This window comes from Zosterops lateralis (genome assembly GCF_965231275.1).
Source record: "Zosterops lateralis genome assembly, chromosome: 31".
Classification (NCBI taxonomy): Eukaryota; Metazoa; Chordata; class Aves; order Passeriformes; family Zosteropidae; genus Zosterops; species Zosterops lateralis.
Window position 1 is genome coordinate 4,907,033 of NC_139791.1, and position 18,648 is coordinate 4,925,680.

At 48.9% G+C, this 18,648-nt stretch overlaps 1 protein-coding gene and 1 pseudogene across 2 annotated transcripts in view; one reads left to right on the forward strand and one right to left on the reverse strand.

The window, feature by feature from the left end:
• LOC310920762 (olfactory receptor 14J1-like) overlaps nt 1-18,648 on the reverse strand; it is a gene marked incomplete at its 3' end in the record, with an annotated part of 1,005,486 nt that overhangs the window by 63,661 nt on the left and 923,177 nt on the right. The window lies entirely within an intron of this gene.
• On the forward strand, nt 10,382-11,616 carry LOC310920640 (olfactory receptor 14A16-like; annotated as a pseudogene). Its single transcript has one exon. The product of its transcript is annotated as an olfactory receptor 14A16-like (transcript).

The following is an 18,648-nucleotide window of genomic DNA, read 5'->3' on the forward strand; positions in this document are numbered from 1 at the left end:
TTAGTTGGTTTGTTGTGACGTGAAGACTTGTTCTTGGATTTACTATTTATCAAAGCAGCAGCAATAACCTTTTCTTGATGTTTGATGGCATTGTGCATGGTTGCCATGAATGCTGCATTCTGGCTATTTTGTTCTGCTTGAGTTGCTCTTACCAACATTTCATCAACAGGGCTTCCTTGAGGAAGTGTGGTTAGAATGGTTCTAGTGCGTGAATTAGCATTTTCAAAAGCTGAAGAACGAAACAGATGATCTTGCACATCTGCTGTCAAATCTGTTGCATCCTTTAAAGCAGCTGCCAATCTGTCTATAAATTGTCCATAAGGTTCAGTGGCTCCTTGTTTTATGGTAGAGTAAGGTGGTGATTTCTTTTTATCTGGGACAAGCAGTATGGCTCTGAGAGCTAATGATTGAGCCAATTGATGCATTTCAACAGGGTAGGTGATCTGCACAGCAGATGAAGTGTGTGCTCCATGCCCAGTTAACATGTCGGGCTGGATTGCATAAAATGGATCACCTACTTGTCGATGCTTGTTGGCTTCTTCTGCAGCCAGGCACTTCCATTCTCGCTCAAAAATGAGAAGCTGCGATGGTGTGAGAAGCAATGATGCAATGCTGGTAAAGTCAGCTGAGCAAAGGAGGTCAGCGGTGAAGACGTACAGAATGATATTTTCGCTGCCTCTGATCTCACTCCATACGTTGTGACGGTCTCTTTGGCTTTCTGGAGCACTTTCCAGTCATATGGTTCCCATCTTGCAGTGCCATTGGCAATTAAAACAGGACAGGAGAGGGCATTTGCTGCATCCCAGTCTCCATCCATGATTGCTGCCTTGGCAACTGCAGCTTGGGGTTCGTCAATTGGATTTGTTGCAAAAGCTGGCATTGACACTGAAGAAACAGGTGGCATTGCTGGTGGAGATGGAAAGGGGCTATGGTCCCTCTGGGCTCTAGGTTGAAGGCTTGCAGCTGTTTGTTGCTCTCTCATCTGTCATGATGGTGTGAAAGTTGAGCAAGTTTAGTGATGACTTGATGCAAATTGGATGAATGCTGTTTGTGTGGTGGGGCAGTGACACACTGGGATTGTCTTTGTGATCGCTGTCTGCCACAGGCTGCAAAAGCAGTCACTTGACTGTCTGAAGCTTCTGAATCAGTGTCAGAGTCAGAGGGGAGAGGGCACCCTGTTGGTCTGGGGCTGTGTGACCGTGTTGGCGTCTCTGTTCTTGCAACTGCTCTTGCTGTTGTTGCCATGTGTGCTGTTGTTGCCATGTGTGCTGTGGTTGCTAGGCACTGTGGAGCCCGCTTCTCCCCCACGGGGGAGGGTGAGTGCTCGGTATCGCTGTGCGCCGCCGCGCGCCGGCGGGTGACGCACTCCCTTTGCTCTGGGTCACTCTGTGACCATGTGTGCTGACGGAGGGTCAGCTCCGCCCTTGCCGCCATGTCACTCTGGTCTCTGCCTCGTGTTCTGCCTCTGTGCTGCGTCACTTGGGACTGCCCATCTCCTCCCTCGGCTCCCCCTGAGTCCCCGCCTCAATCCACGCCCACAGAGTCTGGAGGCTGAGCCATTTCCTGTTCGCTCTCACTCCATCTCAGTGGCGGATGGGGACAAGTTCTCTGCCTGAGTCACACGATCAAGGAAATCCTGTGGGGTGGGGCTGACGGGTGTGCTCAGACCATGAATCAGACAGTTGTAAATGCTGAAAAGTTTCACGACTTTGGGGTGCTTTTGAGATGGGAGGGACGGGATTTCTGGTTTTGCCTCTCCTGCCCCTTCGAAAGCCTGGATCACTGCCGCAGCCGCTTTTTTCTCAGCAGAGACAAGGTATGATGCACCTTCCACCATACAACACCAAGCTCACGGGCACTCTTTCCGTCTTTCCCTCCGGAAAGTGCCGAGTTCCAAAGCAGTTCTCCAACTTCCCTCCATTCCGCGGTCCTGAGTATCAAGAATGGCTCATGTAACTTTCCTTTTTTCCTGGCCCACTGGGCCAACTGCTCTAACTTCCTTCACTTTTTCTCCTCTCTTAGGGAGGATATTTAAAAGAAGCCGCACTGCTGCACTGAGATCGGCGTCCATGTTAGCTCTGATCCTTCTCTCCCCACTGCAGCTCACCTTCCTCCATGGGGTGGCGCTGACGTTTTTCTTCAGGGTCAGACGACCATCGCCGTGGTTCCAACCCCCTGCTCCTTTCCGCTCAGTCTGTCCGGTCTCGGTCCACTCAGCTTAGAAGCCTGGTCTGAGTCAGGTCCAAGCAAGGAGTCTTCCAGTGAGGGATCTTTTAGTATCTAAACTTGACCCCTTGAGGACTCTTTACATTCAAACTGTAATCCTCAATAAAACTCACATCTAGGCGATTTCAAGCATTTAAGCAAGAGTTTTCACATACAGCAAATCAAAACGCATTTGAGCGAAGGGCATCCCTGTTCAGGTGCCACTATCTTGCCTGGGTTACCTTAAATATAAGAGAGGGTTGGACAAAAGCAACACAGGTCCGACCACTGTGGTTACCACTATGTTCTTCTTTTATTTCGTTCAGAATGGTGGCTTATATACATTTCTATATAGTTTACAAATTCAATAGCTTTTTCATTGGCACACAGCAGAGGAAAAAATGCAAAAACACATTATTTAGTTTACTTTTAAGGTGGCTAAGACGTGCCTATTAACAACTCTATTCACTGACCTTCAACACCCCATTATTTTTCCCTGACACCTTAATATCTAATTCTAACGGCACCACAAGCTTTACTAAGTAATTTTAACTGCGTCACAGGCTTCAAGGCCTCAACAAGGCCTCAGGTCAGGCCTCAGTTAGGGTGGTTTGAGGTCTAAATATAAATCATGTCCTCCTTTCCTGAGGAAATCTGTAACAAATAAGAGAGCTCATGCAGAGATCTCAGACAGTCATGGTCAGTCCAGAGAAAAGAGATATCACTGGTCAAGGAGCTGAGTGGGGCTAAGACTCAGACCAATCAGTGTCTAGATCAAGGAGTTTTGAACTCCCTATATAAGAAGATTTTAAACAATAAAACTGGCTGTTTTGTCTCATGATCAAGAGAACTTGAGTAATGATTTCTGTCTCCCTACCTACGACTGTCACGTAATAGAACAGCACAGCCTTGGAGAAACAGATAAAGGATTTAACTCTGGCAAACAGAAGTCATTCAAGGTGCAAGCAGGATGCCAGCTCAGCTCTACAAGGCTGACAAAACAGAAGTTATGCAAAGCAATATAACTGCCCTTACTGAAAAGTGGGGGTCAAGGAACAGCCTGCCAAAAAAGACACTGGATAATGAAGACAGAGCTCAAAGAGCCACATAAGAACTTTGGCTAAGGGATGCAATTATATCAAAATAAGTGGGGATAGCTCATGAATGTGTAATCACTGTGTGGGATAAGAACTCTGTTCATTTCATGCTCAGTGCACTCGAATGGTGAAAGGATCACCCAAGTGACCAGCACACTGTAATAAAGAACATCTGCTTTCAAATACTCAAAACTATGTTTAAAAGTTTCAATCCAGCAGCTTTCAGTACCAATGGTGTCCTTGACTCCATTGTGCCCCCCTGTGGCAGGACATCCCCCCTACTACAGAAGAGCTTATCTGCAGCTGGTGTGACAGCTCCAGACATTCTCTCCCCCATGTGAAGTGATGAGACAACCTTGGCCAGTTAGTTGTTATGAGCCAGGGAGTTGTTTCTTCCTCTGGCACTAGGAGTAGAACTCCCAGTAAAAAAATGGGTGTGAGAACAGATAAGGAGAGATAAGCCAGAGACTTCTGACTGAAAAGGCACTACTTCTACAACTATAAAAGCTATGCCATTTTTCATGGAGGTAGAAGCCTCCTACATACACCCTGGAAACATGCAAGGACTTCTCCCACATGCTCAGACATGAACTCTGAGGATACTTTCCCAGGGAATTGAGAGAAGAATTCTATGCGTACCCAAACCCAACTTGATGGTAAATTACATTGAATCCTGATTTATGCTATTTTTCTAGCTTTAATATGAGTACCTTTAGTCTACTTGTAGTTCTTTTTCTTTTATTCTGCTGCACTATGCAATCTGTTAAATTTTTTGTCTACTAAATAAATAATTCATTTTATCATACTCCGTGTCTGCCATTATTAAGACTTGCAACTGAGAGCAATCTGGGGTGCAGGCTCCTCCAAACAGAGCTACTGCCAGAAATCTGAGTCAAAGGCAGGACTTGTCTAAGCTCTGTCTCTCCATTCACAACACCCACAGTTTCACAATGGCTCCTTGGTTCCATGAGGCCCTGCTGTATAACAATGGAGCCTTGGTTCCATTAGGTTCCGTACTGTCAAAAAGGCCTCCTTGGTTCTGCTCTGCCACAATGCTCTCCTTGGTTCGAAGAGGCCTTGGTGTGTCCCAAGAGCCCCTTGGTTCCATGTACTTCTCTAATGTCCCCATGGTCCCTGAGATTTGCAGTATGACAATGGACAATTGCTTAAAGCAGCCCCACTGTGTCACAATGAATATTTGCTTCTATGGGGCCCCACAGTGTCATCATGGCCTTTGATTCCATGAGACCTCGCTGTATGACAATGGACTCTTGGTTCCATGAGATTTTGTACTGCCAACAATGGTCTCCTTGGTTCTGTAGTGTGCAAATGGCTGCCTGGTTCCATAAGGGTCCTCAGTGTCCCAGTGGTCTCCTTGGATCCATGAGGCTCTGCAGTGTCACAATGCCCCATAGTTTCCATCAGCATCCGTACTATCATCCTGTAGATGCTGAATGTGAGAAATCAGGCAGCAGCAGAGTGTCTGTCACTCAAATTTTTCACACTGGCCTGAGAAATCATTGTGTGAGAAACTGTGAGGAGGATTTCAAACAGTCCTTGGAGAAAGCTAAACAAGCCTTGCAGGTGTTGTTTGTCTGCCAGTTGTTTACTTGTAAGAAATGTTTGAGGAGTGTTTTTCCTAACTGTGCAATGATAGTAACATGTTGCTTTACTGTCCAATGAAGTTTTATTCCTTTGGAAGTGTCTATAAAAGAGGATTTCAAAGAGTAAAGCTCGCTCTCACTTGCTAACAAGCCTGAGAGTCTGTGAGTTGTTTCTACCACCATTTCTAATTAGAGCAACATCACCCGTGTCCTTTTTTCCATCAAGCCCCACAGTGTCTCAATGTCCTCTTGCCTTTATGTGGCCATCCTGTGTCACAACGGCTCCTTGGATCCATGAGCTTCTGTAGTGTCTGATCCATGATCTCCTTGGATCCACAGTGTCACAATGGAAAGCTGGTTCCATGGGACTCGAGAGCGTCCCAAAAAACACTTTAGTTCCATGAGGTTCTGTAGTGTCACCATTGTCTCCCTGGTCCAATGAGGCCCTTGAGTGTCACAATGGCTGCTTGGTTCTGTCAGCTTCTATAGGGTCAACAATGGTCTCCTTGTTTCTGCAGTGTCATCATGAATCCTTGGTTCCCTGAGGTTCAGTCTTGGTTTGAAAGACAGGTGTCTGCTAGGGAAGGCTGGAGCCTCCCTTGGAACGGAGAATGTAAACCCCTCCCTCGGAATCATTATAATTTTGAAATTAGGGGGTTCTCAGGCAAAAAAAAATGAGAATAGGAAACACAGTTCTTTACTAGCACGTGTTACAAGGCAAGCAAACAACAATAACTGTGGCATTAACAACAAACAGAGCCAGGCCCCCAGTGAGCCCTTCTCGGCCACGGGCAGTTTCCCCTTTGGTGCAGTTCCGGTCACAGCCAGCAGGGGCGCTGGTGGCTCCCGGTGGGTGGGGCAGGTGCGATGATTCCCCCGCGGCTGCAGGGGGCGCTGTGGCGCGGGCTCGGGGAGCGCGCGGGAATGGCGGCTTTGTCCCAGCCGGGAGGGATGGAAGAGAGGCCTCGCTGCACAAACCCCTGGGGCTGCTGATCCCAGGGCCCTGGCAGGACTCTGGGGAGCAGCAGGCTGGAACGGCAGGGATGAGCAGAAATCCTGGGGCGCTGGACGAGATGTATCAGACACTCTGCGGCGATAGCTGGGACTGCGGGACGTCCCAGCAGGGCAGGGGGTGCAGGGCCCAGCAGCAGGAGAAAGGCAGCTCCCAGCTGGGTTGTAGCAGTGGTGGGGAAATTCCTTTCCCCAAGCAGCAGCTTGACCAGCCTCCTCCCAAAGCCAAGAGTGAGTGAGAACCCCCAACTGCCCCAGCCCTGTCCTTTACCTGCCTCTCTTCTCATGATATATCTGTCTCTCGGAGAGAAACTCCCAAAAACCAGAGGAGTGACACCAGATACCCTCCTCCCCTGAGGCCTGGGCACCTCCCCCTGTCTCAGGCACTCAGCCATGAGTGTGTCTTAGCAACTCAATGGGAAATGATTCCACAAGTAAAAAGAAAAGGAAAAGAAAGAAAAGGAAAGGAAACCCAACCCCCAACAGGTTCCTAAATGTCACTGGTCCCCTTGGTTTCATGTGACCCTGCTGTGTCACCACAGCCCCTTGGTTCCATGAGTTTCTGTCATCAATGGCTCCTTTGTTCAAATGAGGCCCCACTATGTCACAATGGCCCCTGGGTTCCATGAAGTTCTTGAGTGTCACAAAGGCTCTTTGGTTCCACGAGGCCCCACTGTGTCACAATGGACCCTCTATTCCAGGAGGCCCTACAGAGTCACAGTGGACCCTTGGGTCCATGAGGTTCCATCATGTCACAGTGGACTTTTCATTCCATGAGCTTTTGTACTGTCAACAACAGTTTCCTTGGTTCTGTAGTGTCACAATGGCCCCTTGGTTCCATCAGCTTCTGTAGTGTAACATGGTCACCTTGATTCCATGAAGTTCTGCAGTGTCACAATAGAAACCCTTGTCCCATTAGGCCTCCAAGTTTCACAATGTTTGATTCCATGAGGCACCACAATGTCCCAATGGACCCTTGGATCTATGAAGTTCCATAGCATCCCAATGGTCACCGTGGTTCCATGAGTTTCCTTAGTGTCACAATGGTCTCCATGGTTCCCTTGGGCCCTGCTTTGTCACAATGGTCCCCTGGGTTCCAACGAGGCTGCCAGGACAAACAGCTCTGGCTGTCTTGGCTTCCCAGGATCCACCTCTCTCCTCTTCTGCCTTTGAAACACTTGGGCTCTTTGCTTTCCTTCCAGTGGAAAAGAACCATCCTACTTATCAACACAGAAATGACCAAATGTGGGATTTCACCTCTAAAATTCCCTATATCCAAGGGTTGCTTTCAGATTAAACCTACCAGGAAAGAGAGGTCTGGCTGGCCTTGGCCTCTGGTGTCCACCTTTCATCTGCCCCTGAAACATCAGTGTTCCATGCTTTCCTTCCTATGGAAAAGAATCGTCCTTCTCCTCCAGGCAATAATACCCAAAATTGGTATTCTGTCTCTAAAATTCCCTATATCCAGGGATAAGTCCCAGACAAAATCTGCCAGCACCATCTAATCTGGCTGCCCTTGGCCTCTGGTGACTGCCCCTCATCTGCCCCTGTGACATGGGGGCTTGGTTGGTTCCTTCCTATGGAGACCATTGTGACTCTGTGGGAACTCATGGAACCAAGGGGGGCCACGGTGACACTTTGGGGCCTTGTGGGACCATGGAGACCATTAAAACCCTTCCTGGCCATGTGTACCTAGGGGACATTGTGACACCTCAGAGCCTCGTGGGCCATTGGGACGCTGTGGGCCACCATAGAAGCAAGGGAACATGGAACAGGTCTGGCTGGTTTGGCCTCCCAGGGGCCACCTGACAGGTCCAGCTGATCTTGGAATGTCAAAAGCTGCTTCTCATCTTCTCATGGAACACTGGGGGTCCATAATTTCATTCCTATGAAAAAGAATTGCCCCTCTTTATAAATACCCATTGCCAAAATTGGCACTTTCCAGAAAAATATTTGGTATATGCAAGGGAATCAAAGGTATCAAGAAATAAACTTGTCAGCAATAGATGGCCGTGGGCTTTTGTGGCCACCTCTCATTTGCCCCTGAAACAATGGGACTCTGTGACTTCCATTCTATGGAAAACAATCAGCCTTCCTGTGCAGAGGCTATGGCCAAAATTAGAATTTTGCCTCCCAAATTCTGTATATCCAAGGATTGCTCCAAGACAGAAGTAGCCAAAACAGACAGATCAGGCTGGCCATGGCCACTGGAGATTTTCTTAGACTGTGAGCACAATGTTTTCATTTGCCAAGACCTGGAAAGTGTCCAGAGATGTCCCAAGGAGAGGTTTGGAGGCCTTCAAGCACATGACCACTATATAGGGACAAACGAGCTTTGTGCTCAGTGGAGTGGAGACGGAGGACAGCAGAGAAGAGTCCTGAGAGGGACTGAAGGGTGGTTTCAGAGATGGTGGATCCTTTTGACATAGCAGAGAACAGACAGAGAAAGAAAAACTTAATGCAAAGCACAGCTGGGGAGGGACAAGGCTGAACACAAGGAGAGAGGAATTCCTTTCCCAGGTCAGGGCTGTGGTGCACATATCGCCCAGAAGGAGTCTGGAGCAGCCCAAGGCTGTGTGTGGCCAGGCAGAGGCAGGCAGGAGGCAGAGCTGTCAGCAAAGGAAGGGCCCAGCCAGGTGGGGCAGCCGGGGGATGACGACAGCCTGCAGGGACAGAGGCGCAGGGCATTGACACCATAGGACAGCCTGGGCTGCACAGGGCACAGGGATGGGCAGCAGCTGCAAGGCCCTGACACAGCCAACTCCTGCAGCACTTGGGCCATGGCTGCTGGGCCTGGGCCTGAGCCATGAGCAGGAGACAAGTGACCCTTGCAGCCCTGGGGCCTCATTGCCTCCTTGGCCCTGCTCAGCAGCCTGGCAGGGGCCGCCCCATGCTCCTGCCCTTGGCATTGCACATCCCCACATCCCAGTGGCCTGGGAAGAGCCCTGAGCACTGAGGGAGGGACAGGATGTGCCTTGGCAGGGGCTGGGGCTCAGGCCTTGGCCCTTTGCATTCCTGAAACATATCCAGGTTTGGTCAGCATCAGAGACACCTTTGCCTTGTTTGTCCCCACCTGTCATCACTGCCTGCAGTGTTCTGCTCTAACTGGAAACTGGGGACATTTTTCCAGCCGTATCTCAAGGGGAGCTACTAAAACATTAAGAAACTTCACAGTTTAAATCTGACTTTGAGTTCTTGAGAAGATTTTGAACACTCTCTTAGGGACTGAGTCTGATGTAAACAACACCAAAGCCCCAAAAGGCTCATTAAAGTCCTTGTACTTTTCCTCTGCTGCTGGGCTGGGCTGAGCTCCTGGCACAGAGGCAGCTCCTGGCAATCAAGAAGAGCTTCAAAAAGACATTTCTCATGAGCAGCAGCTCCTCTCCCAGCTCATCAGGGCTGAGGGCACTGCCTGCAGGTGCCTGACAGAAGTGAAGCAGACAGAGGCTTAAGGCCACTGAAAGGACAATTCTGAGCTTCTTCATGGAGAAAACTTCACAGCTTCTGACAGAGTGAGTCTTTGGCTGCAGAGATCTCCTAAAGCTGACCCAGGACAGGACTGACAGCACTGTAAGGATGGCTCTGCTGCCCTTTCTGCTTTGGGGGAGGATGTGCTCCAGAGTGGGGCTGCCCTGGGCACCGTCAGAGGGACAGGGCAGGACGGCTCCTGCTGCCAGGGACGGCTGCAGGGGCTGAGGCTGGAGCTGCAGCCAGGGCTGCCCAGGGCTGTGGTGCAGAGCAGGTGCTGCAGCCCTGAGGGCTCTTGGCCAGGCCAGGGGATGTGCCACCTGCCAGGGGCAGCTCTCAGCCTTCCTGGGAGCTCCCCATGGACTGTGGGAAGAAGTTGGAGGTGGAAGGAGCGACCCCCATCAGAGCAGATTCTTCCTGCTGTGGAGATGGTGCTGCATGGCCAGGGCTGCTCTCAGCTTTCTCCTAAAGGAAAGGGAAAGGGGCTGTCAGGGTTGTCTGTGTCACTGAGACTCCTGCACTGTCACCCTGGGGATCAGCAGATCTTCCTCAGAGCTCCCTCAGAAAGTGCCTCCTCACCCTCCTCTACCTACAGACAGCACCAGCAGCACCTTGGCTTGCAGCATCTCTGTTTGTCTGAGCTGCCCTTAAGGTCCTGCTGCCAGGGAGATGCCCCTGGGCAGTGGCCTGTGCTGGGAGGGATGTGCAGGGCAGAGCTGAGCCTCCAGGGCTAGGATGGTGTCTCAGAGCACTGGCAGGGACAAGTCTCGGCTAGGGAGAAAGAGCTCCCAGTAGGCAAACTCCAGGCAGCAGAGAGCCAGAACAAACTTTGGCATCCCCTCATTTCTAGCAGCATAGAAAAAAAAAAAAAAATTTAGGGAACTTATTTTGAAATTCCAGCTTATATATAGTCTGCTTTAATTTTCAAGAAAGTTTTAGGTACAGTCACCCTGAAATAGAAGGAAGTGAAATGAGCAATGTGTGGGGATCAGCAGGCCTGAGGGTACTGGGGCAAAGGCTGTTATCCCCGTGGATTCCCCAGATTTCAGGTCAAGAAAAATGCTGAATTTGAGTCAGTAATTTAGCAGCTGCAGAAAGCCAAACTCAAAAAAGTTTAGCAAAGTTTAGCAAAGTTCAGTTGCAGGAAGTCATGAAGAGAAGTATATTGGGGTGACTGCAAAAAAAAAAAAAAAAAAAAAAAAAATTAGCTCAAATAAGTTTGTCGCAGCTTGTCAATGCTTTCTTTCAACAGTCCATGATGCCCAGAGTGAAGAAATGTCCAACAGCAGCTCCATCAGCCACTTCCTCCTGCTGCCATTGGCAGACACGCGGCAGCTGCAGCTCCTGCACTTCTGCCTCTTCCTGGGCATCTCCCTGGCTGCCCTCCTGGGCAACGGCCTCGTCATCAGCGCCGTGGCCTGCGGCCACCACCTGCACAGCCCCATGTTCTTCTTCCTGCTCAACCTGGCCCTCACTGACCTGGGCTCCATCCTCACCACTGTCCCCAAAGCCATGCACAATTCCCTCTGGGACACCACGACCATCTCCTACACAGGATGCACTGCACAAGTTTCATTCTTAGTGTTCTTCATTTCAGCAGAGTATTACCTTCTGACCATCATGTGCTACGACCGCTACGTGTCCATCTGCAAACCCCTGCACTATGGGACCCTCCTGGGCAGCAGAGCTTGTGCCCACATGGCAGCAGCTGCCTGGGCCAGTGCCTTTCTCCATGCTCTGCTGCTCACGGCCAATACATTTTCCCTGCCCCTGTGCCATGGCAATGCCCTGGGCCAGTTCTTCTGTGAAATCCCACACATCCTCAAGCTCTCCTGCTCACACTCCAAACTCAGGGAATTTTGGATTATTGTGGTTACTGCGAGTTTATCCTTGTGTTGTTTTGTGTTCATTGTTTTCTCCTATGTGCAGATCTTCAGGGCTGTGCTGAGGATCCCCTCTGAGCAGGGACAGCACAAAGCCTTTTCCACCTGCCTCCCTCACCTGGTTCCACCTGCCTCCCTCACCTGGCTGTGGTCTCCCTGTTCCTCAGCACTGGCACATTTGCCTACCTGAAGCCCCCCTCCATCTCCTCCCCATCCCTGGATCTGGCCCTGTCAGTTCTGTACTCGGTGGTGCCTCCAGCCCTGAACCCCCTGATCTACAGCCTGAGGAACCAGGAGCTCAAGGCTGCAGTGTGGACACTGATAACTGGACAATTTCAGAAACACTAAGTTGGTTGCAAATTTCTGCAAATCATTTGTAATAAATGTCATCTTTGATATCCCTTGCTGGTTTGATTGTTAGGGGTTTTTTTTTTGTCATTGTTGTTTTGTTTTAGTTCTTCAACATTGTCCACAAAGAGAGGCCATTGTTTGTGCCCCTTCTTTTTTGATTCTCTCAAACTTGGCTGTGTCCATAGACTGTATCAATGAGGAGCTGTGCTGTCAGTAGTTTTAAACAAACAAAAGGATCTCCCAGTAAGGTTTTCTCCAGAGATCCCCACTTTTGTTCCCTTCTCTGTCACTGCAGCAGCAATGTCTGTGTGCAGAGCTGGGGCCAGATCAGGGCTGGCACAGCAGCTGTGCCCAGCACCAGCAGCCCTTGGTGTTGCCAGTGCTGCTCCCGTGGCCCTGCCCCGCTGCCCTCCTGGCCCTGGTGTTGCTGTAGGGCCTGAGGGCTCTCGGGGCCGGGCACAGGGCTGGGGGTGGCAGTGCCGGGGCTGCAGCAGGGACAGGCCATGGGCACTGCTGGGGCAGCGCTGACGCCTCAGGGCAGGGCCTGGGGGCTCCAGGCTCCTTGCCCAGGCTCTCTCCAGAACACGCCCAGGCCAATGCTCAGCACAGAAAAGCCCCGTGAGCAGCCCCAGGGTGGCTGTGGGCAGGCTGGGGACAAACAGCATGGCTGGGGCTCTGCAAGGGCCCTGTGGGAGATGGGAAGGAGGAGCAGAGCAGGGGCTGATCCGTCCCCACTGCGCTGGACACCCCAGGGCAGCGTCCCAGAGCGTCCTCATGCACCTGCCAACAACATCCCCCCTCTGCAGCCCTGGCCTCTCCCCCAGCTCACACAGGTGCAGGATCCTTGCAGGCACAGACAGGGCAGCACTGGCTCAGGAGCCCCTGTTTGCAGTGCCCAGAGCAGGCCTGAGCACCCCCATGGTGTTGGTGTGGGGAGATGAACCTGAGGGAGCACAAATGCCATCAGCCCCTGGGGCCAGGAAGGGCTGGGGGACAGGAGGGAAACTCGTGGCCTCTGAGGTGACACAGAAAGTTTGTTCCCATGAGCTGTGAGTTTCCTGCCCCAGTGCAGAGGTTGTTGCTCAGAGCCAGGGCTGTCTGGCAACCACCTCCAAACTGCCCTGAGCATTTCCTTTGCTTCACCTTTGCTTTCTTTCATCTTTCTTAGTCCAGGTTTCTTCCTACTACCCATTCCTGTCCCCTCCCCTGCAAACATCCCATCCCTGTTTGCTCTTTCCTCTCTGACCCCACTACCCATTTCAGTTCCTGAGTTGGCACCATGGGAATGTCCCTTGGGGATCTGGATCATCCTCCAAGTGCTTCAGGAATTATCTGCAGTGTCCTGCAGTGCCTTAAGTTCAGGATTTAAAGAGTTAAGATTTTAGCTAAGGGATAGAAGCAATTTATATTGATTAAGATTTAAGTTGGAAGAGTAGTTCATTGTCACCCAGTGTGGCTCTCCAGATTCTTTCAGGAGCCTTCTTCACTCAAGTGTGAGGAATCCAGGTGCTCTGGTCTCTGATCTTGATTGCAGTAAATGTGGTAAGAAGAACCTGGAATTATCCTCTCTAGTGGGGTTGTACAGTCTTTTCTGCAAAAGATAATAGATATACATAATCCCCTGCCTGCATGTTATGTACTGGCCCATCTAGTTCTCTGCTCTGAGCCCCAGCCACGTGTTTCTCAGTTCTCCAAGTTGTTTGTTCAGGGCTGCCATATTTTTGTGTAGGGTTTCTTCTCCTACTTGGGTAGGTGTTGTTCCTTCTTGGACCTCATATGGTCTTCCATACAATATTTTAAAAGGACTGATTGCTTGCAGGCGGAGGAGCTGTGTGTTTGCAGGTCAAAGTAGTGAGGGAGGGAGAGAGCAGGTCTGCTGGGGGTGGAGTGTTCTTTTGCTTGGGGGGTTTTGTTTCTTTTTCTGAATTAATTATCCTCTCCACCCTGTCAGCTGTGGGCAGAGCTGTGTCAGTGTATGTGACCCTTGCCTGGTGCAGGCTGGGGAAAGGCAAAGGGCCCTTGTCCGAGCTGTGTGCAGAGGAATCCTCAGGGGCCCAGGCCGGGGCTGCTCAGCGGCCGGTGGGTTGTGGTGAGTGGCGGCAGCTGTTGACGCTTCCCTTGGAGCGTCTCCAGGCAGGGAATGTTGGGGGCTGCCAGCGCTGGGGTGTCCCAGAGCCAGTGGAACATTGGAAGGTTGGGGCTGCCCTGCTCCTGGCGCAGGCGGCAGAGCTCTGTCAGCCCCTGGAGAGGACAGCCAGGGCTGTGCAAAGGTGAGAATGGCAGAAGGGGCTGAGCTGAGAGGGAGCCAGAGGGATGAGGGAGTCCAGGCACTGGGGGCCTGGGCATCCCTGGCAGGGGTGTGCCAAGGCTCCTGGAGCTGGGGCAGCCTCGGGGCTCTGAGCATTCCCTGGGGAGCCTGGTCAGAGGCCCAGCCCGGCCTGCAGGGGAAGGAGCTTTTGCTGCTCTGGGGCCCGGGGCCGGCCTGGCCCAGGCCCAGCCGTTGCCTGGGCTGCTGTCCCTGCTGGCCCGGGGCCCGGGTGGGAGCTGCCCCAGCGCCGGCCCTGGCAAGGAGCCGCAGCCCCCGGGGAGCTGCCAGCTGCGTCTGCTGGGCTGCGGGCGAAGGGAGGTGGCGGCCGCAGAGGCGCGGGGAAAGGTCCTGGCCCCGGCTCTGGGCCAGGCCAGGGCCACGGGCAAAAAGTCACCCTGCAGCTCCCGGCCCAGAGCAGGGAGGAGCGGCAATTGCTGGCTGAGAGAGACCCTTGGCAAGGGCCTGCAGGGAGAGGAGACAGGGAAGGGCTTTGCGCTGCTGGGGCCCGGCTGCGATGGGATGTGGGCATGGACTTGTAGCCTGGGAGGGCGGTGGGGCCCTGGGCCAGTGTTATAAATGCAATGGCAAATATTGGATTAATAAAAGACAATTTATTAATAACACAATATCGAACACTAGCAAAATGAGAAAACTACAAAATAGGAGAATATTAGCGCTGCACTGGGTGGATAGGGGTTCGCACACTAGGGTACAAGACGCTCAAATCCACGCTTGTGCAGCTTTCAGTCCACCGTTTTATAGGATTTTTCTGCCCTTAGGCAGTTCAGGTGTTTAGGGTGGGCTGAATAGTTTGAATTTCTTTTCGATGGTCTTTTTGGTTTTGTCAAGTCTTGTTGTTCTATTCCGGGAAGGTTTTTTCTTATGTCAATTTCACAGGTCAGTCTTATGTTGATTTTAGTTTGCATGTTGTGCCAGGGAGTTGATGAAATCTGCATCATCGTCAAGAAGGAATTTCTCCTTGCATTGGCGAGGAAGTGATTCTTATTAAGGTTGGCCAGAGTCTTTGTTTAGTCTGATGATTTTTGTCTTGTTTTCGCAACTGAAACCGGCAGGCTGGGGGAGAAACGATTTGCCTCCTACTGGATTTTACATTTTATTAACATTGTTCTTATTACACATCGGATTATTATTTCATACACAAATTTTTACCCCAAATTTATCACAGTCTTTTGCTTAATAATTTATCAAATTAAAAATTTGTTTCTTTTTTTGTTTCAACCTTAATTCTAATTAAGATCACACTTTTTTCAATCCTCCTGAGAGGATTTATTACTTTGTTGGAGTTTTTGTCTCTCTTCCAATTTCTTCAGGGCTGCTGTGGCCCTCCCTTTACCTTTTTTTTCTTCAAGCTTCATTATTTTGGACACAGTTTTCTTTTGGGCTGCCTCTGGATCTATGGGAAGGGAGGCTATTTGCATCCTTTGGACGACTGAATGAATCAGTCGAATGAAACAAGGGATCAGACACGGGAGTAAAATGATGCTCGCAATGGAGCATGTTATGAAAAACACTACCTTTTTCCACCATTTTTTCTGTTCAAATAGCTGGTCTTACTATGAAGCTTGAAGGATTGAATTTTATTTTTGGACTGGCACATGGGCTACTTTTTTAATTTTTTGAGCTAGCCCTTTGATTGTTTTTTCATAGTCATTGATCTTAATGCAGCATTTCGATTTATTGAATCTGCCGCAGACCTTTTCTTCCTTTGCTAACAGGTAGTTTAGGGCAAGCCGATTTTGGTACACAAAAGCCTTAATTTGCGAATGCTGTTTTGCTAGGACTTTTAAAGCATTTGAGGTGTGGTTTGAAACCACCTCTACCATTGCTTGCAGCCGAATTAACCTATTCAAGAGGTAAATGGGCGTTTGATATTCTCAACTACTATCGTTTGCTTAGGTGGCTGGCTCATAATACTTAATGATTTTTTTTGCGGGCTACTCCTCCTCTCCCCATTTTTGGTTGCCTCTGGCTACGGGTAGCTCTCGCCTTATCGTTTTTTTGTTGTCTGTTCAACGTTTTAAAGAGAGGTGCTCTTAGCAAATTGCTTTTGGCTTTGGGCAAGGTGAAGAAAAAGGGTCTTATTATGCCTAGGGTACAGGACCCCTTCCATTTTTGGGGAAGTTCACTGTAAGCTTTTTTTTTTGCAAATCCAATATATTTTGTTTGGAGCTTTTTAGCCTACATTGGTTTTGCTTGGCTTGTCTTAGTACTTTTTCAGTCTTACTAATGCTTGAAACGGATTAGCCCCGGGACTTTTATGCCAACAAAGTTCTATGGTTTTAAGCCATTTACAATTCTTTTTTCGAATTTTGCTTTAATATTTGGAGGGTGGTTTGGGTTGCTAGACTTTTGTTTTGTTATTCACTGTTAAGGTATTTATGCAAGGAGTATAACCTACTAGATTGGTAAACTCCTTCTTTTTTTGGCTAATGCAGATAGTGCCGACTATTCTTTTTTTTTTAAATTTATTCTTTTGGTTTTTTTATGATTTTTGATATTTTTGAACTCTTCTATTTTAGGAGTTGTTTTGGGGCTAATTTTTTTTTTTTTTCAGGGCCACCTTTTGGCTGACTTTAATCTTCTACAGATTTAGCAATTTGTTAGTTTCAACTCGGTGGTTATTTCCTGCATTAGTTCTACAAAGAAGTTTTGGTTAGGAGCTGGAAATCTTTTGTTTACTGAGCAATTTTTTTTTTTTTTTTTTTTGCTTAATTCTCTTCTTTCTGGCTTTAGCTTTTTGTCTCTTTAGTTTTAACGTTACTTGCTTCATTTTACTTTTAGGGTCCATCCCTTCCTTGTCTTTTGAAAAACAAAAGGCTTGATCAAACTGTAAACACACATGATTATCACTTGGAGGTAATAAGTTAAAAATGATGGGTTTAGTATCAAAGGAACCTATTTCTTTATGTTTGAGATTCTTTTTTTTTAATACAATTTTTTACTTATGTTACATATTTTTAGTTTCGTTTTGTCGTAGCACAGGGGATTCACCTTGTAATAGGCAAGGAAAGTAGATTGCCTTTTTTTTCCACTCATACAGTTTTGTTATATTGCTTACATGTTTGCACAGGGTAAGGAATTTTGAGTTCGCGCTTTTGTCTAATGAATGAGTGAGCAGGATCTTTGAACAGCTTGCCCTTAGGACTTGCCTCTGAGCGTTGGCACTGGACCTTTTTTTTCAATTCACAAAGGTGAAATCGAGTGCTATTAGCCTAACAATCACTTAACTGCTTTTTTAGAGGACAATTCATTATCTGCCCGGTTTCTGGAGCTGTTAAGCACCATTCACACTTCGCCGGAGGATTCTCTCTTAGGAGCGCCCTTGGAAGGGCCTTTTTGGTTTAGCACACGGCTAGACTTAGGACTTTTAGGATTTTCCACTGAAATACTCTTTTGCTTTGCCTTTCGCCTGTATGTGAACACACAGCGGGGTAAACCATCTTTTTGGCAGCAAGGGTGTGCTTTAGGGGCTTGTGTGGTTTTGATGGCAAACCTTTTTTTGTAGGTTGCTCACTGGGATAATTTGATTGTATCTTTTTGGCAAGGTACTTTGGTGGTCCTTTGGCACTCAATTGCTAAAGCCTGTGCTTTAGCGTCCAATTTTCTCCTTATTCCCTTTCTGTAAATTTGGTACCACTCAGGAGAGTCTAACTCCAAAAGTCCGGCCCGAGTGGCAAGTATTAAGAGACAGTCTGTGTTATCCTGCTCCTCGACTAGACAGTTAGTACACAAACCTTTAGGTCGATTCCCTCCCCAACAGTGGGCGACCCAAACCTATTTACAGTATACACACTCAAAATGAATAAAAGGAAAGCATTCACAGTCTGGGGTATTGCAACTTATCTGACTGGTCATTTAGGTTGACGCTGGAGTTTGATTTTGAGTTCTCCTGGAGGAGTAGTGACCTTCCAATCCAAGGTTTTTGGGTCCTCGATCTTTTTCACCTTTGACAAGTGAGTCCAACCTTTTTCTGCGGTTCGAACTGCGGTGTCAGTGGTGAGCAGCACCAGGAACGGTCCTTCCCACTGCGGGGTGAGAGGGATTTTTTTTCTAAGTTTTGATCAACACTTCGTCTCCCGGCTGAATCTGATGGATTGCAAATCCAAGAGGGGCACTTTGGGGAATGAGTCCACGCCTTCGAAGCTCCTGTAAATTTTTATTTATAGTGATGAGATAAGGTTGCAATTGCACATCCTTGACTCGGGGATGTCCCACCGGCATTCCGTGTTTGTATGGCATCCCATACAACATCTCAAATGGGGACAGCCCCGTATCAGAGTGAGGCATGGTTCTTACATTAAGCAGAGCAAGGGGAAGGCATTTCACCCAACACATTTTCATTTCTAGCATGAGTTTTGCCAGTTGTGATTTTAGGGTTTGATTCATTTTCTCCACTTGTCTCAAACTTTGAGGGTGCCAGGGGATGTAATATTGCCATCTGATTCCCAAAGCTTCGGTTAATCGTTTTATGATTTTTGAGGTGAAATGGGTCCCCTGGTCTGAATCTATGCAATCCACGATTCCATACCTGGGGACTATTTCTTCCAATAATACTTTGGAAACCGTTTGGGCCGTAGCTTTTGCCCTTGGGTACGCCTCTACCCAATGTGTCAATTTGTTTACTATTACTAATAAGTACCTATATCTTCCGACCTTTGGTAAATTAGTGAAATCCACCTGGATTCTTTCAAACGGCCGAT